Raw genomic sequence first — 25,064 nt, 5'->3', positions numbered from 1 at the left:
ACAACTAGCAGTCTAAATGAGTAACATATTCTAGTACAAAACAGAATAACATATACTCTGCTGTCGTTCTGAAAGGCAGACTGTACCTGGAATATGACGGGAATCCTCACCACCTTCTCACCAGAGGACAGCCTCGATCTTGCAGCAAAGATGTCTCAGGAGGGACACAAGGAAGGTTTCGGAATCCTGAAAGGCAAAGAAGAGCCATCAGATATGTTCAGTTTCAACCTCAGAATCTCCAAGTCTGTGGCTGGTACAGTGAAAACGGATTCAGCTCAGCCCTGCAGCGGGAAGCACATGCCACCTTAACAGCAACTGAAGACAGGGTTGATGGCAAAGAGGCCCACCATGGGGCATCATCAGGGGAATTCAGGGAGAAGATGGGGAGCCAGACTAGATGCCCTCCGCACCAGAGATTCCACTGCTTTACCTCTGAAATTGACTCTCATATTTCAAAGAGGAAGATAAAAAAGCGTCACGCCGGCAATTTCCACAAATCTAGGGCACAGTCGTAGGCATGCAAAAGCTCTGAGGCCCTGGTCAGGGGCCATGAAGGGGAACGAGTCCGCTCCTGACACTGGTATTGACCAGCAAGGCCAGCAGGGGCAGAAAACCTTAGCTGGTGTCTTCTGAAAACACTTGGACTCCAATTCGTACAATCAAGAATTTGGTGATGGAGTTCTGTGGGTACTATTAACAGCTGCCATGGCAGCTAAGCTCCTGAGGACACGCTACGAAGAACCTCATAGATGCATGGCATATAAAGTCCTTTGTTTTCTAAATCTTACCATTTACACTCTGCACAGATTCTTGCACTCACCCAGGAGCTGAAGAGGTTTAATTAAGCTGTCTGAAATATGATTTGCACTTAATGTGAACCCAGACAAAATTATCATTACACAAAAAATGCACATAAAGATGCTAATCAACAGCTCGAGTTTTATAACTTAGACAGCAGCAAACCAGATTTCCCACAATTGGAATCTGATTCTATTCCCACCTACATCGTCTTTCATACATTGATATTTCATTCTACGCTGATATTTCATTCCTTTTCACCTTCTATGTTGAAAATGTCAAACCTACAGAAGTTGAATGAATACTTACTCCTTATCTACACTTCCCAATATTTAACATTTTGCCATATTTGCTTTATCCCTCTTTAGACAAATATATGCTTTCCTCATGACCATCGTGATAAGCAAGCTATAGCCATCATGACAACTGACCGCTACATATGTCAGTAAGTAACTGCTAAGAATTACATTGTGTTACCAAACTGTAATGCCATGATCACACCAGTGGAACTGAACATTAATTCAATAGTATTTAAAACACAGTCCACAATCAAATGTCCCTAACTGTCAATTACTGCTATTTCTTGATGCTCTATCATGTACCATGAGAGCAGCGAGAACAATGAAGGTTGATAAAGTCAGGCTCACGGCCCACCAGGGACACAGAATCCTGGTGCCCCACTGCAGGGTGGGTGCCAAGGGGCCATGATTGGGATTCGTAGTTTAAGAAGTTAACTCTGGAAAAAAAAGGGGGGGAGGCAGAATCTAGAAGGGAAACAACTGACAACATTTGCTGCCAGTGATAAAATTTGAGCTTTCAAGAAAAAAATGGGAATTTCAGAAAACTTGTATTCATCACCAAGATGTGGACAGCTCCCTAAAAGTTGAATTTTCTGATGACACTGGGGGTGATGTTAACAAATGTGATATTTTAAAAATATATGATGACATGTGCCAGCATTTGGAAGATCCACGTAATTCAGTAAAACAGAATCCTAAATGCGTAGACTGATTTGAAGTGCAGGACAGACCCATTATTTTAGAACAAAGAGCTTACCGAGATGGCTTCAGATTCCACAGTGGAACCCACTATTGCCTGTGGAGTTTTCATGTAGTATCAAGAAAGAATATCTACAATTACCTGAAAAGGCCACTAAAGTGTTCCTCCTTTTCTAGGTACATCCCTGTGAAGCCATATTTTCCTTATATACTTCAACTAAAACAACACGTCCAAACTGACTGAATGCAGAAGCACATATATGAATCCAACTACCATAAGCTGAACATTAAAGATGCTGGCAAATACGTAAAACAATGCCACTCTTCTCGCTGATTTTTTTTTGTTCTGCAAAATAGCTATTTTTCATAAAAATGTTACTTATAGTAACACAAAATGGGTTAATCCTTGTTATTTTAGGTAAATTAAGACATTTATTTCAAGTTGTTCTAAATTTTAATTTTTTTTTTTTTTAGACAGGGTCTCACTCTGCCACCCAGGCGACAGAATGCAGTGGCACAATCTTGGCTCACTGCTGCCTCGACCTCCCTAGACTCAGGTGATTCTCCCACGTCAGCCTCCCAAGTAGCTAGGACTACAGGTGCACACCACCACGCCTGGCTAATTTTTGTATTTTTTGTAGAAATGGGGTTTCGCCACATTGCCTAGGTTGGTCTCAAATTTCTCCGCTCAAGCAATCCACCTGCCTCAGCCTCTCAAAGTGCTGGGATTACAGAGGTATGCCACTGCACCCAGCCTAAATTTTAATTTCCAATTCATAAGTATTGATAGACACAACCCACATAAGCAAAGCTTCTTGGAGTCCTCCATACTCTTCAAGGGTGTCAGAGGGGTTCCAGACCCAAAAGTTTGAGAACCACTGCTTGAAAGGTTGCCCAGTGAAATGAACACAGCCAAGCTTAATATATGCTCAACAGGAAGAATGCTGCACTCCTGCCTCTTAGGCATGAATTCAGCAGCCTGCCGCAGTGACGCTTGCTCCAGTCACAGTCTCCTGTCGTGGTATAAAAGCAGTTAATGCTAAACTTAAAAGTCTAGAGAAAGGCATGTCATATGTTAAGCCAGGATGAACTCATCAGGATTAATGGGACTGGAATGCATAGCAAATAAATTCATTAACACCGCTTTTCTTTAATCCAAGAATGTTCCAAACAATTTATTGTAATTTTTGAGATTTGAAAATTCCTTTGTTAAAAGCAGAATAATGCAATGCTACGCCTCAGACATAAAGAGTTTAATTCCATTTGTTTCATAAATATAGCAAGCAGCATTCCAACACTACCCTTGATGGGCTTCCAGGGGTACGTGGGGACTGTAAAAGTGTGATTGTGACACCATGTGGCTATATTATAATACAGTCATGTGTCATGACTTAATGACAGGGATGTGTTCTGAGAAATGCGCCTTTAGGCGATTTCATCCTTGTGTGAACATCCTGGAGTGTACTTAGAGTGTACTGACAGAAACCTAGGTGGGATAGCCTACTGCACACTCAGGCTGCATGGGATAGCCTTGGCTCCTAGCCTACAAACCTGTACAGCATGTTACTGTACTGAATACTGTAGGCAACAGTCACACAATGGTAAGTATCTGTGAATGGAAACATAGAAAAGGTACAGCGAGAATAAGATACAAAAGATAAAAATTGGTACCAGCTTATAGGGCACTTACCATGAACGAAGCCTGCAGGACTGCAAATTGGCATGAGTGTCACTGAGTGAGCGGGAGCGAATGTGAGTGAGGAGGGAGTGAATGTGAGTGAGGGGGGAGTGAATGTGAGTGACGGGGAGTGAATGTGAGTGAGGGGGAGTGAATGTGAGGAGGGAGTGAATGTGAGTGAGGGGGAGTGAATGTGAGTGAGGGGGAGTGAGTGTGAGTGAGGGGGAGTGAGTGTGAGTGAGGAGGGAGTGAGTGTGAGTGAGGAGGGAGTGAGTGTGAGTGAGGAGGGAGTGAGTGTGAGTGAGGAGGGAGTGAATGTGAGTGAGAGGGAGTGAGTGTGAGTGAGGAGGGAGTGAATGTGAGTGAGGAGGGAGTGAATGTGAGTGAGGAGGGAGTGAATGTGAGTGAGGGGGAGTGAATGTGAGTGAGGGGAGTGAGTGTGAGTGAGGAGGGAGTGAATGTGAGTGAGGAGGGAGTGAATGTGAGTGAGGAGGGAGTGAATGTGAGTGAGGGGGAGTGAATGTGAGTGAGGGGGAGTGAATGTGAGTGAGGGGGAGTGAATGTGAGTGAGGGGGAGTGAATGTGAGTGAGGGGGAGTGAATGTGAGTGAGGGGGAGTGAATGTGAGTGAGGGGGAGTGAGTGTGAGTGAGGAGGGAGTGAATGTGAGTGAGGAGGGAGTGAATGTGAGTGGGGAGGGAGTGAATGTGAGTGGGGAGGGAGTGAATGTGAGTGAGGGGGAGTGAATGTGAGTGAGGAGGGAGTGAATGTGAGTGAGGGGGAGTGAATGTGAGTGAGGGGGAGTGAATGTGAGTGAGGGGGAGTGAATGTGAGTGAGGGGGAGTGAATGTGAGTGAAGAGGGAGTGAATGTGAGTGAGGAGGGAGTGAATGTGAGTGCGGAGGGAGTGAATGTGAAGTCCTAGGACATGACTGCACACTGCCGGAGACTTGAAGCTACACTAAATGTATAAAAAATATTTTTCCTTCTTCAGTCATAAATTAAGCTTAGCTTACCGCAACGTTTTTACTTTACAAACTTTTTTGTAACTCTTTTTTTTTTTTTTTTTTTGAGATGGAGTCTCGCTCTGTTGCTCAGGCTGGAGTGCAGTGGCAGGATCTCGGCTCACTGCAAGCTCTGCCTCCTGGGTTCACGCCATTCTCCTGCCTCAGCCTCCCAAGAAGCTGGGACTACAGGTGCCCGCCACCACACCTGGCTAATTTTTTGTATTTTTAGTAGAGACAGGGTTTCACTGTGTTAGCCAGGATGGGCTCGAGCTCCTGACCTCGTGATCTGCCCGCCTCAGCCTCCCAAAGTGCTGGGATTACAGGCGTGAGCCACCGCGCCCGGCCCTATTTTATAACTCTTACTTTTTCATAATAACACAGCTTGAAACAAAAATATTACACAAAAGTACAAAAATATTTTTTATGTCCTTATTCTATAAGCTTTTTCTATTTTGAATTTTTTTTTTTTTTTTTTACTTTTTCAACTTTTTTCTTAAAAACCAAGATGCAGACACACACATTAGCCTGGGCCTACACATAGCCAGGATGACCAATGTCACCATCTTCCACCTCTACGTCTTGTCCCACTGGAAGGTCTTCAGGGGCAGGAACACATAAGGAGCTATGATCTCCAGTGCTAACAATGCCTTCTTCTGAAATACTTCCTGAAATACCTGCCTGAGGCGATTTTACAGTTAACTTTTCTTCTAAGTAGGGCTACACTCTAAAACAATGATAAATAGTATAGTAAATATATAGTATTTACATATATACATAATATATGCATACATATATTACATTAATTAATTATATTACATTAATATATACATATATATTACCATGTATGTATGTGTTACTATTACATAGTAAAAACTCAATAACACAGTCATTTATTATCAAGTATTATGTACCGTACCTAATTGCATGTGCTCTACTTTTAGATGGCCGGCAATGCAGTATGTCTGTTAACCCCAGCACCACCAAAAACACATGAGTAACGTGTAGCAGGACAATGTCACAAAGGCTAAGACACCAATAAGCAACAGGAATTTTTCAGATCTATTATAATCTTATGGAACTACTGTCATAGATGACTTCTATAATCAACCAAAACATCATTACGGGGCTCATGACTGTATATTTACAGTGGACACCTGGCAGGCCAAGAGAAAATCCATGCATAAAATAACCCCAAAATATCAGAAAACATATCCCACTGAACGATTTGTAAATCAAAAGGAGTCAGGTCTTTCCACTAAGTACACTTATAAGAACCACTAAAAAAAATCTTTAAATTTATGTTATTAAACATAATGCCCAACTTTTTGGCAACTTAACATAGCAGTTTCGCCTGTTCTTATCCTATTCTTCACTCAACAGTTATGTACTGAGTGCCAGGTGTAGTTCCAGAAACTGGGGATGCAGCAGTGAACTAACTAGACCAAAATCCCCATCTTTGTGGAGTTAATATTCTATTAATGGGAATGCCTCTTCAAAAAATAAGAACGGACCAAACACTAATGAAGGCAGCACACTTCTCATCTCCTAAAGTAACTGCATGAAACAAGGAGAAACAGAACGAGCCCCAACTATAGACACAGGTGCTCCTTCCCAGCAGGAGATCGATGTCACAGTTATTGGTGACACGCTGAGGGGGTATCAAGAATGAAGCTACAAGGGACCACAGTTCAAGGCAGTGGGGAGACCTCTGTGAAGTCAACCAATAGCTACAACCAATAATTCTGGTGACAGCGAGCCCTTTGGGATGGCCAGATTCCTGTGGAACAGCCCAGGCAGCTCCCGAGGGGATATGTCGGGAGTGTTAGAATGTTGGAAAAAGAGGGGGTTTCTAGTCTGAAAAGGCAAACTACAATTAGTTTAATTTTTCCTTTGACATATTGTCTTGAAATTTCCATGAGTTTTTTGTTAAAAGCATTGGGCTAAGAGACTGAAATAACTTTTCTATTCAAGGAGAGCGATGGAGGACAGAAATCAAAACCTAATGTGCACAATAAAGACTTCAGCGTCCCTGGAACCACAAGGGCAGGCCCCAGGCATCACTGAAGAATCCAGAACTGCCCTCTGAGGCTCTCGCGGTCTGAGGCCCTTCCGCCCCTTTTGTGATGGGCCCCACACATGGCACCACCGGACTGCATCAATGGCTGACCATCCCAGCGGCTGTTCTGCAGACACACTGAGAGCTGCAATTCCCAAAGAGTTTTCTGGCCCACAGAAACGGAGGCATCCCCTCTGTCCTTGAGCCTTCCAGTCCTGAAAGTCTAAATCTTAGATTTATCCAGACTCTTGTTAACGCAGTAATACAGAGTAATGGCAAGGGTCACAAACGGATGGTACTAGAAACCAAAACTGTCAAGTATCCCATTCCCCTGCATTCCTGACGGACCCGCACTTCCTGACTTCCGTAGTTCCATCCCAGCATAGCATATTCTCAGCCTGCCAGTTTCCCAATGATCACGCCCTGTCCTTCACCTGATGACAGTGAATGTTCCAGCTGTTACTCAACAGTTCCCAGGCAAACTCATAGAATGGATTCGTCTCCACGTGAGAATGTCAATAGTTGTTCCCCTACTTTCTTTAAGATTATTTCATTTTATATTTCACATTGACAGACAAAATTGTATGTATTTACTATGTACAACATGGTATTTTAAAGTGTATACACAGGTTGGGTGCCTCTGATCCAAAAATCCAAAATCCAAAATGCTCCAAAATATGAAACTTTGAGCACCAACATGATGCTCAAAGGAAATGCTCACTGGAGCATTTCCAGTTTCAGATTTTTTTGGATTAGGAATGCCCAACTGGTAAGTATAATGCAAATAGTTCAATCTGAAAAAAATCCCAAATCCGAAATGCTTCTGGTTCCAAGCATTTTGGATAAGGCATCCTCAACCGGTACACTGTGAAATCACTGAACCTGGCTAACTAACATATGCGTTGCCTTGCACGGTTACCATTGTTGTGGTATTCTCCTAATTTCTAATGTCTGTCGTGGTTCCACTGTTATTTGGAACCTATACCAGTTCCTATCCACTCCCTGAGGCCACAATAAAATGTAAATGCAAAAGCTGTTGAAAAGACCACACAATCTATATAAATATTTGTGGTTCTACAATACTTACTAGCGGGTGGGAGATTACAAATGCTAAAGGAAACGTGGTCAAGGAAGAAACAGTAAGATATTTATCCTCCCTCCAGCCCTTCAATAATTAAAATTACTCCAGCTCATTTTGCACCCAGGAAAAGACCATTTGGCTCAAAATTGCATGATTCATCCATCCTTTGAGATGCAAAATACTCTGAGAAAAGGCTACAAACTCCTTCTGTGCTGTGCACTGCAAAAGGCTAGAGAAAGCCATTCTAACCCACTGGTGTAAATCTAATGATGGCTCCAAAAGGGGCAACGAGAGAGGCCACGAGGACGGAGTGGGGGGCTGCAGTGCAGTGCAGTGGCTCTCAACCCAGGGTGACTCTGTCCCCTGGAGGACATCTGACAATGTCTGGAGACATTTTAGGTTGTCACAATTGAAGGATGGTGGTCAACTAGCCGGCAGAGGCTAAGGATACAGCTAAATTCTACCATGCACAGGGCAGTTCCCTCAACAAAGAACGATCCATGATGTGCCAAGGCAGAGAAAGCCTGCCTTATTGTGTGCAACGGCGACGGCAAAGTGTTCTACAAATTCACTTGAGTGAGTTTTTTCATGTTTCACTATTTAAATTATAATATTAAAAATTACAAATATTGTCTGCAAAATAGGCAAAAACATATTTACAGGAAAGCAAAACTTTGTCATCACACCCCTGGAGAACACCCTTGATGTCCCTGAACCAGATAGTGAATAACTAAGAAGAAACGGGAAGAACAGCAGTAAAGGATGAAAAGACGTGGGAGACGAAGACAAGTTTCCCATCGGAATGAATCCAGGCTCTGGTTTCTAAGAGTGAAACTGACAGCCTGCCCAACTGTTGGGGATGCCTTCGCCCTGCAGGCAGCATGGAGAAGATGGGCAGCTTGAAGAGACGGGACTGCCAGCACTACCCTGTGCTGTCATGGGTCTCCCAGCACGGGCAGGAATACCCATCCCCACTTTATGGATGAGACGCTGATGCTCAGGAAAGGTAGCTCAACTCTGAAACTAAGGCACCACTGCCAATTTATTAAAAAGTCCTCTTGTCACAAAAAAGACAGGGTGTTGGTGCTCCCCGGGGAAGGCCATCTTTAGCCGGTGAGAGGCAGTTTTCACCATGGGGAGGGCAGCTTCTCGCCAAGTGATGCTCTGCCGGCCAATGAGAATTTAAAAACACCAAGTCCTAAGCTCGGAGAGCTGGAAGGACCACACAGTCACGGAATGCCGGAATCCTCTCAAGATGGTAAAAGGAAAACCATGACTAACACAGGAAAATAGTGGGGAGAAAGAGGAAGGGAGGACAAGGGCTGGAGGAAGGGGTGGTCTGGAAGAATACACTGATTTTCCACTCAGTCATTTCCCACCTTCCATTTGACATGCTCTCACCAACTATCCTGCACAGCTCCCCTCTGGCTCAGCCGACAATAAATGCACCCGTGAAGTCAGTTATAGGCCCACTGACAATAATAATAGCAAAGGCTAACGCTGCTATTAAGTGCCTACGATGCACCAGTGCCCTCTCCTAAGGCACTTCTTCTTAAATGAGTATGTAATCTCATTTAATACTTAAGCCAAGCCTTTGAAGGTTATACAGCTGTTACACTTGCTTCACATGTGAAAAAACCAGCTGCATAAAGTAGGTTCTATGAAGCGGAATCTCGGCTCAAACCTCAGTGTGTGCGTCTAACTCTAAATCCGTGATGCTCCATTATTTTCAATACTACTGAAACTCTATGCCAGACTTATAATAGCTCCCCTAGGGCAACAGCCATAATGAAATTATAGTACAAGTTTAATTAGATGCAAGGACGATCCTCCCACTTAGGAAATGCAGTCAGGGGCAATGGGATGAGGAGGCACAGGTCTTGAGGAAGACATTGATATCAATCCCTGCTCAACCACAGACTAGCTGAATAAACCTGGGCAAATTACTCTGAATCTCAGTATCCTGCCTTCTCCAATGCAGAAACTACTGCTACGTTCACAGAATTATTTAAGAAAATAAATAGAGATTATATATATAAATATATTAAGCACTTTTCAAAAGAAATACATTCTTAGATAATTTCTTTGAATAAATGACATGCTTCCAGAAATACTTTCCCTCCATTACATCCTGTTCTTCAACTGCACTGACTTGTAGCTGGCATTCTGAAATTTCTCTGCCAAATAGCTAATAAACTACACAAAGAGATAAATGCAGCCAGGGGGAGCTGCTATTTAAAGAAATCCTCTAGTTTAAGTGAAGAATTGTTTGATGTGTGAATAATCAGCTCTTAATTAATGGTTTGTCAATATTTTTAAAGAATTATCTAATTAATGAGCTGCCTGGGTAGACTGTGGCATCCATATGTTTCTGTCTGCCAGTGACTTAACCCAAAAGAGTATAAAATACAGACCTTTCCAGTGAGGAGGTGACTATGTTACTGAGAAGGTGAGAGAGCTGCTCATGAAGACGCATGAGTACAATACAAACAGTACAATACAATACAGTGGGGTAATCTCAAGATGGCCAGCAGAGAGAGAAAGGAGGCCTGGGGGGTACTTCAGGGCAGGGCCAACAGACCCAGCAGGCATTCCCAGAATAGGGCCTGGAGGAGCACAAAGGGTTCAGGGAGCACCAGGGCACTGGCCTCCCAAGAGGCGGGGCAGAGGGGGCCTGCTGTCGATGGTCTAGGCCCACCTTCTCCAGGACCTCTTCTAGGTCTATGACGGTCTTCCCTAAACACACTTACACACTTTGGTCCACACTTGTACACTCTCCCGTGACTCGGTAAATCTGATCCACAGTCCTTTATACTCAGGACCCCTTTCTGCCATCTGCCAGGACACAGGTGGATCTCAGTCCACTACACACAAAAAGAAGCCTCTGGGCAGCTACTTAAGCCCTGGAGAAAAGCCTGGGAAAGACGGTGTCCCTCAAACATGCCTGGTGGGCTCCCCGAGGATGCAGACAGTAGCCCACCTTACCATTTCCCTGCTCCCAGTTCTTGGGCAGCCTCTTCAAGTTATCCCCACCCTGCTCCTCTTAGCCAAAGCTTCCTAACGCAGCAGCATCTATACAGAGAAGGGATCCTGCGGTTCTGGGCCAAGGAACCATCACCCTGTCTAGACTCTCACACCTCTCAAAAGGCAGTGAGTTCAATCATTACTAACCCACCTCTTTGCTGAGTCAAAGCCAAAGTTATTTATCCTTTCTGGGGCCTAAGAGATGGTGTGGACTGTTTCACCAAAACCCAAGAAAAGGATAGTAGCAACGATGGTTGTACAACAATGTAAATGTAGTTAATGTGATTGAACTGCACACTTAAAAATGGCTAAGATGGTTAAGTTTTGTTATGTGCGTTGTCCCACAGTTAAAAAATACTTACAATTCAAAACAGAAAAACAAAACAATTAAGAAGATTCCTCAAAAAGTGCACAGATGTGCAAATACAGCAATTCCATTAAGGTCAATGCTCAAGATAAAGGAAAGCAAGTGTCCACATGAAAATGTACACCAATGTTCACAGTAGCATTATTCATAATAGCCAAAAAGCAGAAACAACCCAAACGTCCATTGACTGCTGAACGGATAAACAAAATGTGGTACATCCAGAAAAAGGAATATTATTGAGCCATAAAAAGCAATGACATTCTGACATATGCTGCAACACGGATGAACCTTGAAAACACGATGCTAAGTGAAAGAAGCCAGACATAAAGGGTCACATTCTGTGTCATTCCACTTATATGAAATGTCCAGGATAGAGATAAAAAGGAGATAAGTGGTTGTGTAGGGCTTGGCTACGGGTGGGGAATGACTGTTAATGGGTACGAGTTTCCTTTTAGGAGTCACGAAAATATTCCAAAATTAGGGCGATGGCTGAATAACTCTGTGAATTTGCTAAAAAGTCACTGAATTTATACTTTCAATGGGTGAGCTTTATACTATGTAAATTAGATTTATAAAACTATTTTTTGTAAAAAAAAAAAAGCCGAGAGGAGCCCAATCCAAAGGGACCCCAGTATAGTTTTCCCACTAACTATGACAGGCAGATTTGAACTTGAACTTCTATTCAAGTTCGGTTGCTAAGGCAGCACTTTCTCCCACATATTTTAACTCTGCTTCAAGTCAAAACTCTACCACCCCACTCCCCTAGAAATCAATCATCATGGCTCCAGTTGCCGTTGGTAAGAGGCTCTCCACTCTACTTGCACAAGCTATTTATTATATGTAACCACCATTCTGCTTTGAGAGCTTCAAGAGGGTGAAATTAGCTCCTATTTGATAAACTCTCCCTACAACTGCCACCTCATCTTCTGGTGTTCTGTTACATTGCAAATACAAGCTCCTGTTTTAATACGCAGCTTAAATATTTCACGGTGACAGGGCACAGAATAATAAAAATGGAGCAGGTTGCAGCATTTATTGGTTTAAATAATGCCATACACATGGTTTTTAAGCTTTTAGGTCAAAACAGGGTGTGGGGGAAGGGAACCCCTCTCACTCTGTGGGTACCTATGGCCCAGGATCTCAAAAAGAATAGGATGGCTTACATAGGTAAGCAGAAGAGTAAAAGCTCATCAGGCAGTCGAAATGGAACAGTCTCTTAGCCCAGCCCAGTATTTCCTAAGGCCATCAGGGCTCACTACCAGGGCAAAAAAGTCATCCGGGAGGATAGGAAAAGACATGCCCAACTCAGTGAGTGGGAGACAAATTTTGGGATGCTTCCCGCACTGAATGTTCAGAATGCTCACAGGGCTTGGCCGCAGCCTTTTCTCTGCCAAGGCACACCTGACAGGTAAGCTCCTGCCACACTCCTGGGCATTTACAAGCTGCTGGGTACAACTCCCTGCAGGCGGACATCCCTCCCACAGATGCAACCTGGACAGTTCGGCAGTTCTAAAGAAGCCCACAAAGACAAACAAGTCTCGGGTGTGGCCAGGAGCTGGTGAGAGCAGCACAGGCTCAGGGACAGGGAGACTGACAGCCGGTAATTACCAAAGGGAATTAAGCAAGCTCTCGCAAGTCTTGGCCTCTGAATTTCTGTACTTTTTTTATGGACTTAATTTGTTCTCCTGGGCCTGAATCACTAGCTGTGTTGTTGGAATGTGCATGCCCTTGAGGGTGAAGTGGCCCTAACTTCGAGGAGGGGTTGACTCCAAAGAGCTCCCACCCAGGGGACAGCTCTTCACAGAGGGGCAGGGTGGGCGGGCACCCCACATGCCTGGCACCTGCCAGTCAGAACTCCATCGAAAAAATGGCTCTGCCCTCTTGTTTTCTCCTCTAAACTTACACAAAACTTCTCAAAGTGCTGAGAATATTTTCATCAATGTGAAATGGTCCCAACAGGCTACATCTAAAACACGGGATAATCAAGGAATGTGGTGTTGGGGAGGAGTGAGCTGATCTAATCCACTCCAGCCCACAGTCTACGCTGTGCCTCTTCTGTGAGGTTCTGCTCTGTGTGGTATGGACACGGTCCTTTATAATATTTCTCCTTAAAGGAATCCATCTTTTAATAATTTAGGCAAATGTTTAAAAAACCACGATGATGTATTACTCTCATAAATGGAGCACCACCAAAATTACCTGGAATCAGGTCTTAAAACTCACATCCACCACTCGGCCTGCGAGAGCCAACTGTTTCCTGGAGGGCCCCGCGTAGCTACATCTATGGGTAGTGAGCTCTTAAGGTGCTAGTCATCTATTTTTCCTAATACACATTAGAACTCACATACCATTAAAATAAAAACGCGTGTGCATTCCCTAAAATCACCTTGCACACAGAAGTGCACAAAGCACACAGGGGAGTGACGATCTAGTCCAGGAGCTGACACACAATGGCTCTTCGCCCATTTTTGTATTGACCATGAATTATGAATGATTTTTATTTGTAAACGATTGTGTTTTTAAAGAAGGGGAAGGAGGAAAAAGAGAAAGAAGAAAAAGGAAATGATGAACATGTGACTGAGACCTTATGTGGCCGCAAAGCCTAAAATATGTACTACCTGGCCCTGTAGACCACCCGCTTGATAAGCCCTGATCAAGTCCATCCCTTTATTTTACCACAGGACAACTCAAGTCCTAGTACACCGAGTGACTCAGAAGCACGTGAACACAGGTCTCCAGGCTTCTAAGCAAGTGAAGGAAGATTACCCAACAAGCCACCAGCTTAAATTCATCAAAACGGGTCTCTGTCCAGTCACTTTGATTCCATTTTAAGAACTGACTCCTATCTAAAGCAAACAAAAATGTGGGCTGCACAACTCATCTGACTTGTTTTTGTCCTCAACTCAGCCGAGGGCACCTGGCTCTCTGCCCCATGTCTGAAATCGCATCCTGTTTGCCCCTAGAGCCACTCCCTGCCTTCCCCACTACACGGCCCACCTGTGTGCATCCTGAGCTCTCTGGGCACTGGCAGGGAGGAGTGAGGCGAGGGAGGACCCTCTCTGCGGGCTCTCATGGGAGATCGACACTTCACAAAGCCAGCTGCAGCCTCAAAACTGTCCCTTCCCCTCAGGTTGAGGGTGTTAGAAGTGGTCAGGGCCCCCTCAGTACTCCAGGCTGTGAAGCCCCTGCCCTGCCTTTGTAAAAAGTCACTTTATTTAAACTCACCTCAAACTGCCCAACCTGAGAACGCACTCTGCTCCCTGTACGGCCCCTGATGGCAACAGCCTTAGGGGCAGTGAGCTCTGGATGTCTGCAGCTACCAGGCCCACCGCAAGTGTGAGGGCTTGACCCCATGAGGCGGGGGCTGCAATAATCACATGATAGCCCTCCTCCTTCTAAATCGAGCTCCTAAGGACACCAGATTAATCACCACTACCCCATTCTCAAGAGTACCCACAGTGAGTCTAGTGATCGGTTACAACAACACACTGCACTATCAAGACAGATTTTTTAAAAATTCTTCAATGTAATGCAATAACATCTGAGCAGCTGGTATGCAGCAGACACTGTGCTAGATCTTTCACATACCTAGAAAAGCAACCATCAATCCTCATTTCATAAATGAGAACACTGAACCTCAAAGAGTTTCAGCAGTGCTTATCAGAGCTCTAAGAGGCTGAAGCAGGAGTCGCCCCAAAGGCCCATCGGATCCACCTCCAAGGCTGGCCAGGCTCCAACCAGCGAACAAAGCACACGGCTGCTGGCTAGCCTGGCCACAGACGTCCTGGTCACATTACACAAATTAAAAGAAAAACAGAACCAGAAACAAAAGTTTTCTAACATAATACAGAAGCTCCCTGAATGCCACATTCACATAATCACATTACCTGGGTGGGCCACCAGGTGAAATTACCCAGCAGCTCCCCACCTGCCTGTGAATCCTGGGGAAGCTCATTCACATGTTCCTCTGGCATTAAATGAATGGCTGCTCTGCTATGTGCAGTGGTCCCTCTGCTGAACCTCCTCTGCCCCGAACTCAGCATGGAGGAGGAGGCCAGGGCCTGCCACGTGCCTGGGTACAAAGGCCTAGCAGTTTGCATCAAGCAACGTTATTGACTTGCCATTGAATAGAAAAATTCTTTCCATGTCCCATTTCATATTTGCTCACTGGTCTGATGAGGAATCAGAAGCCCTGCCCTCACTGTGTGATCTTGAACAAGCTACTCTATGTTGCTGTTTCAGCTCTACCATCTGAAGCTGGGATAATGACAGTGTCACCCACACCCGCCCCCCTACCTCCACCTTGTTCATCCTGTGAGGCTCAAGAGACAGTGAGACAGATAGAAGTTAAACTCTCGGGTTAAACTGGATTCAAAAAATGATGCGACCGGGCACAGTGACTCATGTCTATAATCCCAGCACTTTGGGAGGCCAAGCCGGGCGGATGGATGGCTTGAGCCCTGGAGTTGGAGACCAGCCTGGGCAACATAGCAAAACCAAGTCTCTACAAAATACAGAAAAAAAAAAAATTAGCGAGGGATGGTGGCTTGTGCTTATAGTCCCAGCAACCAAGGAGGCTGAGATGGGAGGATCACTTGAGCCTAGGGAGGTAGCGGCGGCAGTGAGCCATGATCATGCCACTGCACTTGAGTCTGGGCAACAAAGAGAGACTCTGTCTCAAAAAAAAAAAAAAAAAAAAGATGGGCAAGTTATTTAATTTCTTTGAGTTTCCCTTTTCTCCTTTGCAAGATGAGGAGGTTTCAATGAATTTATGCGTGTAAAGCACTGCAGAGCACCTGGTGCATAGTATGCGCTATATGTTAACTATATTACTATTATCAGTTTCTTAATGTATAAGACATCTCATTAGTAGCCAACTTATAGATGGTGCTGTGAAGATTAAGTATCCAAAATGATAACTGTTTTTGCCATACCATATGAAGGTATTAGGTTGGTGCAAAAATAATTGCGGTTTTTGCCATTAAAATCGCAAAAATTGTATTTTGTAATCACCAAAGTACTATACAAATATACAGTTTAAAAAATAAAATAAGGCTATTGTTTGACTTATTTCCATTTGCCCTGATTCAGATAGATGGTGGAAGACTTGAGGGCTGTTGCCCAGAAATACTAAAATTGACTTAAAACTATTAAAAACATAAACAAAATGGGAAAATTGTAAAAACATAACATAATGACATTTTATGGCCGAATTTAATTTTAAAACATCTAAATATGTAAAGGTCCCAGGCTCTATAGCATCAACCACCAAAGCCCTTGGCAGTGCCTGAATGCGGGGTGGTGGAGGGCTGGCCGTGGCTGTGGCCTTTCTAGATCACAATGAAGTGACCACCAGACATCTGCCAGGGGGTCCTCACTCATGGATGGTCCTGCTCCACCCAGAGGCCTTTCCATCTCAGTTTGGCTTTTGGGCCAAATTTGGAAGCATTACATTTCATTAAGGAAATGAAAGGCTTTTGCTTTACCTATTCCACCAGAGGGGCGGCTTCTCCAATTTCTTCCACTCTGAACTCAGGCAGAAAAGGATTGCCCAGTCCAGAGCCGCTTTCCTCCTTCCAGGAGGTCTGGACACTCACAAAGCCCAGTTATTTGTTTTGCAAACTGTGTATACATTGAATGGAAATGTTTGTTTTCCATATCCCGCTTTACGTCTCTAAAGACAAATGATTAAAGAATCATTTCAAGGGCATTTTTTGTTTTGCTCATCCCCTCCAACCTGCTTGTATTAAGCAACCTCACTTCCTGCCTTTTAACTTACATTTCTGTCCACCTATCATCCACTCTTCTTTGTTGACCTTTGTGTGTACAGTGTTGCTTCAAAAACCTTCAAAGGAAAGGTCAAAGTGAAATGTCACAAGGGAAGCAGACCTGATGGCCAGTGGCCAAGGAGGCACCAATGCCCAGGTCTGAGGCTGCCTATGGCATGCATGACACTGCCCCAAAATGCAGGTGGTGAGGGTGAAGCGGCCGCCTGTGGGTCCCAAGCACGCCCCCAAGTGCGACACGCTGTCTGGGGCCACCTGGTCCCACACCAAGTCACATCTGTATCCAGAGAAGCCCAGAGGACCAGTGCGGGCCCCCCAGCCCTCAGGGCAGAGCCAGGATGTTTACACAAGAGTCACTCATTGGATTTTCTACTCCACGCACACACTGTCAATAATGGCAGGTGCCACCTAAAGGGGCAGGTGCCAGTGTAATTTAACAGGGGAGAAAAAGTACAGAGGCCACCCAGCAGGATGCTGGAAAGACAGAGGGTGGGGAGGTGGGAAGAAACACTCAGGACTCACGGCACCAGGGCGTGGGACTAGAACAAAAAGGAAGAAGACCATGTGGGGGGTAGGGGAGGAAGGACTGGCCGGATGACGTCAGTTATCATCAATATGAAGGGAATGAGCCCAAGGTAACTCTGAAATCCTAAACTTGGATTTGGAAGCACTGAATCTGAGCTAAGGGTGGCCCTCAGTAAGGCATTGTGGCCCTACCCCTCTGGCTCCCCCAGTCATTCTCTGCCCTAGTTTGTAATCTACAAAGTGATCAGAAGCTCATAAAACATGGGCACGAGCACTACAGTTGACCAGCACTGGGCGGGGAAGGTGACCCTGGGAAACCTGCATGGGACTGCTCTCCGCACACCAACCACACCAACCAGAAGCAGCCAACACACACAACCACAAGGGCCAACTCAACATGGTAACCAACATCTAAAGCTGCACAATTTGATGGAGGAAATCTCAACTTGGAAGGGTTAAGTTGTCCAGGAGAAACAGAGACAGAAGCTCAAAGCCGTCAGATCTGCCACAGACAAGTGGCTGGTAAATACAAGAAATCTTTCTTGAAAATGTAAATAGCAAATAATCTATCCTGGAGAGAAAAACGTCTTGAAACATGAAAAATGTAAATGGTTTTTCTGTGCTCTAAAAACACAACGATTTAAACTGAAGTTCACTCAGGACAATACTGTCATCAAAAAATTCTTTGGTGATGACATATATCTGATAAAATATTTATATTCCTAAATGACAGTCAAAATATCCTTGGATCAAAAAGCAGTCTTGCCACACGTCCTGTGTCCAATAGAACAGATAGAACTATCTGGCAAGCAGGTGGGGATGTGAGAATCTGAAACGAGGAATTTGGATGTGGAGCACACCCAGAGGCACGTGTCGCCGGGAGTGAGGTCCCTGGGAGAAAAGAAGGCAGCTGTTACCAGAATCACGGGGAACACCACATTCTGGGAGCTGACGGAGGAAGTAGCACACAAATGATGGGGAGGTGCAATTCTAGAGTCCAAAGGCAGACGGACTTCTCTAAAGCCAGAGAGTGTCTGACTCTGTGTGTCTGCCTTAAGGCCCACATCTTCCCCTTTCAAAGTGCACTAGGAGCCACAAAAGACAATGTGACTCGATGGTAACTTAGCAAAGAGCTGTCAGATCAAATATAGGACTGCCCAGTTAAATCTAAATTTCATGTGAACGACCAACAATTGGTTAATGCAAGTATGCCCCAAATATATCACAATGATGTCCCAAATATTGCCAACAAATAATCTTTTGGTATAAAAAAGTTATACTAAAAAGTATCCATTGCTTATTTATAATTCAAATTTAACTGGGCATCCAGTATTTTTATTGCTAACCCTGGTAACCCTAGTTTGGTACTGACAGCTCAGGCCTCAGCCCTGAACACCTCCCCTTTGCCTAGCACCTTTCTAGCCGCAGACCATGAATCCTGACTTTCACAGGCATTTCTGCATATCCAGCTACTAACAAGAAATGACTCCATTCTTTGACAAGCTCTCTCACATGCTGTACATGAAGAAAGCCTCCTTCAACAGACCCAGAAAATGAGAGAATCTGTAGAAAGGAATGGCCAACCGTATTAAATGTTTCAGAGACACCACAGGGGGTGAGGACTGAGAAGATATCAGGATATTGTCTAATTCAAGAGAGAGGAAATTGAAATTGTGAGCGGTTTTAGTAGAATAGTAGGAGCTTAGTTTACAAAGGGATGAAGATAGACGGTAAGAGTGTGACATTCTCTTTCGTTCACTTAATCATTAAAAAACAGGGTTCTTGGCCAACTGCCTGTGTTATCACTCCAGCTGTAGGGATTGCCTTGCAACTTCCAGAAAGGCCTACAGAGCTCCCCATTCCGAGCTGAAAGTACATTTTTTATTAATTTTCACAAATATCATTGATGCTGAATGTTGCCTAGTGCTCACATGAACAAGAACACGAACTCATCTGTGGGAGGTATGGCCCCTAAGGGCAAGAACCTGGGAAAGTCAGTGCCAGCACCTGCAGGAGCTCGCCCAATACCTGTGGGAACAAATGAATACATGAATGGAGGCTGTCTTCTCAAGGAGCCTGTTTTGAAATTCGAAATCTTACATAAAAATGGAAAGCCAAGGTCTAGGGTAAACCTTAACATTTCGTAGCACTCACTGGAGCAGCTAATGCTTTTTTTTTTTTTTTTTTTTGAGACGGAATCTTGCTCTGTCACCAGGCTTGAGTGCAGTGGCATGATCTCAGCTCACTGCAAGCTCCGCCTCCCGGGTTCAAGCGATTCCCCTGCCTCAGCCTCCCAAGTAGCTGGCACTACAGGTGCACGCCACCATGCCCTGCTAATTTTTTTGTATTTTAGTATAGGCAGGGTTTCACCATGTTGGTCAGGATGGTCTCGATCTCCTGACCTCGTGATCCGCCTGCCTCAGCCTCCCAAAGTGCTGGAATTACAGGCATGAGCCATGGTGCGCGGCCGGAGTAGCTAATATTCTTTACTTTTTAACCAGTCTGTCAGCAGAGGATTATTTACAGCACAAATCACAAGTATCTGTCCTGGGCCCAAACCAAACAAACGAACAAAAACACCTGTTCCACCTAATGAAGCATATGCTAAGATTCACAAAAATAAAGCAGAGAAGAAAAGCTACCGCTTCCTAAACTCAAGCTAATCTTGTTCAGAAGGCACTTTTTCTAGGCCCCTTTGTGTAACCATTGCAACTGTTCTTTAGTTACAGGAGCATTTAATCAAACAAACATCTAAGAACACCATGATTTTCTAATTTATACATAAAGGTATTATTCTACCCAGTGCCAATTTCTCTTGATCTGTGCTGGAAGAATGCCCAGGCAGGTCTTCTCAAAACAGTAAACTCAAACAACAAAAAAAGAAGACATAGTTTTAAAAGCCGAGTACTGTATACTGCTTCTAACTTATGATAAATCCCCAGTATATTTTGAATTTTTAAAAAGAAACCTTTACTTGTTTTGCTTCTGTAAACTTTCCTTTGTGCTAAAGGACCCAACTTTAGAATTTACAAACTTAAATAAGGGTCTGACCTAAAGGTGTATTTAGCTCTTGGATATGCTATTAAATATTACTTGTCATAAAACAAATGTGCCATATTCTGCCGCTGAATCCCCTAAAATATCTAGTTTTAGGTATTTTATGACACAGTTAACAGTGAGCCTAAAAGTAAGTTTATGTACAAACTAAACTAAAGGTTTTTCATACCAATGTCTAAAAAGTTTAGATTTCAAATGCAGTCTGTTTTCAATACAGTACAAACTTTTTCAAAGTTGGCCCAAAGAAAGAGATTTCTGTCCCTGCTTGAGGGACATGAGTGTCCACTGTGGTCACCTGCCCCTGCCTTGCAACTTCCAGAAAGGCCTACAGAGCTCCCCATTCAGAGCTGAAAGGACATTTTTTATTAATTTTCACCAAATATCATTAATGGTTAATGTTGCCTAGTGCTCACATGAACAAGAACATGAACACATGGCTTGATAACTGGTGGAGTTATCGAGAAATTTAGGCCAGGTGTGGTAGCTCATGCCTATAAGCCTAGCACTCTGGGAGGCTGAAATAGGAGGACCCCTTGAGGCCAGGAGTTTGAGAATAGCTTGGAGAACATAGCAAGGCTCTGTCTCTACAAAAACTATTCTAAAAAATTAACCAGGTGTGGTGGAATGCACCTGTAGTCCCAGTTATTCGGGAAGCTGAGGCAGGAGGATTGCTTCAGCCCAGGAGGTTAAGGCTGCAGTGAGCTGTGATCACGCCACTGCACTTCAGCCTGGGCATCAGTATGAGATCCTGTCTCTAAACAAAAAAAAAGGAAAGAAAACAAAAGAAATTTAAAGCTTCCTGCAGGTAGGAAGAACCACACAAACTATATTCAGATAAGACTGAACAATTTTCTAACAGCAGAGAACTAGGTAATGCAACTGACATGGTGTTGAAATTGGGAATGAGTTACTTGCATTGTATCACTGTTCCTCAGGGTCGTACACTCTCCCTACGTTCCAAAGGCTGACACCAATAGTACCAAGTTCAAATCAAACCTTGGTGGAGCTGCAGAAAGTGAGAGAAGGAGGGGACAGGACAGGATGTCTGGGCCATCCCAATGGTCCACTTGGTCTGTTCATTTGCTGAGCAGCCTTGTTCCATGAGTGCCCTGTGGGCTTCCAGGACAACAGATGCACCATCTCTAGTGCCATTTAAAACTAAATGAAAGAATGAGGAGGAAAAAAAAAAGGAAACTGGTATCTGCTGCCCAACTGATAAATGCGCAGCTCTGTACTGAGAATTGGCCAACCATTGCCTCGGTTCTCAGACACCCTGGAAGGTGGCACCAGGCGAGTGGGCAGAGGAAGGCCTGGAGCAGGTTCCTACAGCTGGTCAGTACCAGAGACCACGCTAGAACCCAGGTCTGTCTGGCACCAACACCTCTGCTCCTCTTCCCATTCAGGTAGCTCTGGGTCAGAGGGGCCCTGGTCCTAGCCTGTCACCTCCATCGCTGGTTGTCTTTTTTTAATCACCTAAATTTAAATATCACTACAGAAGTTTACAAATTCCTTTATCCAGAGTGAAACAAAAGGTCAATTCTAAAATTCAAATGAAATTTGGCATAAGGTCTTTTACTGTAGCCTAAATCGGCAAAAGGTACAGTGAACTCAATGGTCGGATGGGGCAGGGGCTTCCTCTCCCTGCACCTCAGCAGCCACCTTCTCTGCCAGCCACTTTGTTGCTGAAGATGTCTGGGGCTTTTCTCCACACCTCAAGCTGGTGGCCGGGCTGGCATCCAGCTCTGACTCTGAACTCCCACCCAACTGGGTCAGGGTTAGCCAGAGCCAGGCGCCAGATTCAGCAGGCTCCCACAGTTGGAGCCAAATGCACGAGTCAGCTCCAAGTATCTCACTGGTGAGGGGGTTGGTGAGGCTGTGGAGGAAGCTGGGTGCCCAGTGCAGGAGAAGTGACACTAACTGAAGAGTGGCAGTGTCTTCTGGGCATGTGGCTCTGGGAAGTCCCAAGTAAAGGGGGACAGGTGGAAAACACACACTGGAGAGAACAGGGAAATCTGAAATTTGGCTCCAGGAGAGTTGTGTCCATGCTGGGGCTGCAATTTGCTTGGCAATGATGTGCAGAATGCAAGCCAGGCAGCTCTGATGGGCCTCTTGGCCACCAAGTTGTCCTGCTCCTCGCTGAAATGCCACATAGCCTGTATTTGGAGGGCCAAGATCACAAGAAATAATATCTTGGCCAACCTCAGTCGCCTCTGGCCAAGTGTCCTGTCTTTGGAGGAGCTCACAAAGCAGGCTTTGTGGGCTGGCGTGTCCCATGATAGCATTTGCAAAAGATTTGTGATCACCCCAAGCACCACTAGCCCCCGCGTGCTAGGCAACCACGGAGAACCACGTTCTTCTGGAGCCGGAGAACCCTCTCCTCCTCCACTCCCTCTGCTTGGGTCAGTTTGTCACCAGCTGTGGAAACTCCTGTTTGCTTTTCATTTATTCTAAAACAAACATTTGCAAGTTCTGACGAGGAACACGTGCTGACTTCTAGAGCTGGTCACTACGTCTGTGGTTCTCCTTGCTGTGGCCTGTGGCACTGGAGACCCTGAGGGCGTCTCTTACTCTTCTCTTCGGGATCTTTCAGTCAACCCTCTTAGGAAGTCCTTGCCATCCCCAAACAAAAGCCAAGCCTTCTTGGGGGCTGGCAAATGAGATTTCCCCTCTCCTGTAGCACAACCCTTATCAGATTTCTGTCCAGAGAGCAGATATTTAAGACATCCGAACTTGGGCTGCACAACTGAAGTTTTTGTTTTGTTTTTTTTTTTTTTTTTTTTGCAAATTGAACTCTTTGCTATCCTTTGTCCTATTGCAAACCTTACGTGAACTCAGTGTGCTCTGTCCAATCCAAGGGCGTGTTATTTTAATACACACACATCTGTAAGTGTAAATAAGAATACCCTGTCATCGGCAGGATCACATCTGCTAAGGCAAACCTAAAGGACCTTGGGCAAACATTGTGAGGCCCAAGAAAGGTGCCGGGTGTCCGCCATCTGTCCCCAGCTGAGTCTACCCAAAGCCCAACCGTGGTTCAGGAGCCCTGGAAGGGCTGCAGAGAGGAACGCAAATCTGGCACAATCCGCTCTTAACTATTTCTTCCTGGAGAGGACACGGCGAGCTACTGGGTCAACCGGGCACCCCGGGTAGCTCTTGCCCGGTGCCTTTTCACTGGGTACTCTGAGAGCTCCAAGCCCACTAAGGATCCACCAGTGCTGGAAAAGTGATCCCTCAATACCTCGGCTCCCTGTCACAGCCTGTCAAAAGCCACAGACTTTAATGAGTCCTCTTGTTCTCAGACCCAAGGCCTCTTTCCACAGCCCTGCCCTTCTCTCCACAGGCGGGGCCTGGCGGCAGGCAAGAACTCTCGCTCTCACACATCTTTTAATATTGCCTTTTTCTTCATTCTGCTGGGGAAAAGTATGTTCCTCAGGAGGGCAGAAGAGAAACAGATACAAGTGGTGCCACCATGAAGGGTTTTCTAAAAGAAACCTTTCAGGCAGCAGACAGCTCTCTCTAGATATCTCAACACAGAGCTTTGGCCAGACTCTGCTGTGGAAATGCTTCATCCTCAATTCAAGCTGGGTCTCTTTCCTTTGATGAAGCCTGTATATATTTTGATGTGTATGGCTCACTAATCCTTTTGAAAAATAACTTCTCTCAGGCTTCCTCCCTGGTGAGATAGTATGGAACTGAAACTTCTCATGGCCTATCCCGACATTCCAAACTCCACCTGAGGCGCCCCGCACAACAGGACACCGCGGCCAGGGATCTGACACCAGGAAATGGCTGCCCCTGTCATGAATGGATAAGCATCCACTAGCATTTTTTTTTTTTTTTTTTTGAGATGGAGTCTCACTCTGTTGCGCAGACTGGAATGCAGTGGCGCAATCTTGGTTCACTGCAACCTCCGCCTCCTGGGTTCAAGCGATTCTCTTGCCTCAGCCTCCCAAGTAGCTGGGACTACAGGCACACACCACCCTGCCTGGCTAATTTTTTTATATTTTTATTAGAGACAGGGTTTCGCCATGTTGGCCAGGCTGGTCTCAAACTCCTGACCTCAGGTGATCCACCCACCTCGGCCTTCCAAAGTGCTACTGCACCTGGCCAGCATCCACTAGCTTTTCATCAGACCATGAAATGTTTGGTCCATGACTGCTCACTCTTTCCAGAGCTGCATTGGAAATACACTATTCTGAATGGCCCAAGTTCCTCCAGAGTATTCCTCTGATGGGGCACAAACCTGGTGGACCACATGCATGCTGGTACCAAGTGCTTTTTATTTTTACGAGAGCCATTCTGCTCCTTCTGGTCGAACTGGTGCCCTGCTCAATGTTTCTGGGCTAACACAGGCAAAGTAACACTTCTCTAGTAGAGGTCTCTGTCATCGTCCTCCTACCAGACCCTTTGTTCCTACTAGATCTGAGCGTGATCGTTCCCACTCAACATCCACTTTCACAGCATGGCCACCAAACTGCTCAGAGCTCTTTGGCGAATCCATAATCATGGAATGTCCCTGACTTCCTGTTTAGGGCTGGAAACCTCACAGAGGATAGCCTCTTAGTGCAAGCTCTTCAGAGCCCCAAGGCAAAAAATGTGGCCTGGAGTACCTGCCTCTTGCCCAGGATCACATGAGTCCATGGCTGAGCCTGTGGGGTGAAGGTCTCTCTAACGCTAGGCCGTGACTGCT

The 25,064-nt window shown here is 45.1% G+C and overlaps 1 protein-coding gene across 4 annotated transcripts in view; it reads right to left on the bottom strand.

Moving 5' to 3' along the window:
• The window catches only part of SLC7A1 (solute carrier family 7 member 1), an 81,914-nt gene that overhangs the window by 41,241 nt on the left and 15,609 nt on the right, over positions 1–25,064 (bottom strand). For all 4 annotated transcript variants that reach the window (XM_030818578.1, XM_030818575.1, XM_030818577.1 and 1 more), the window contains exon 2: positions 87–186. The gene's annotated coding sequence lies outside the window, so the exon portion shown is untranslated. The remainder of the gene's footprint in view (positions 1–86; positions 187–25,064) is intronic.

This window comes from Nomascus leucogenys, chromosome 9 (assembly GCF_006542625.1).
Source record: "Nomascus leucogenys isolate Asia chromosome 9, Asia_NLE_v1, whole genome shotgun sequence".
Classification (NCBI taxonomy): Eukaryota; Metazoa; Chordata; class Mammalia; order Primates; family Hylobatidae; genus Nomascus; species Nomascus leucogenys.
This window is presented reverse-complemented; position numbering and strand designations above follow the sequence as displayed.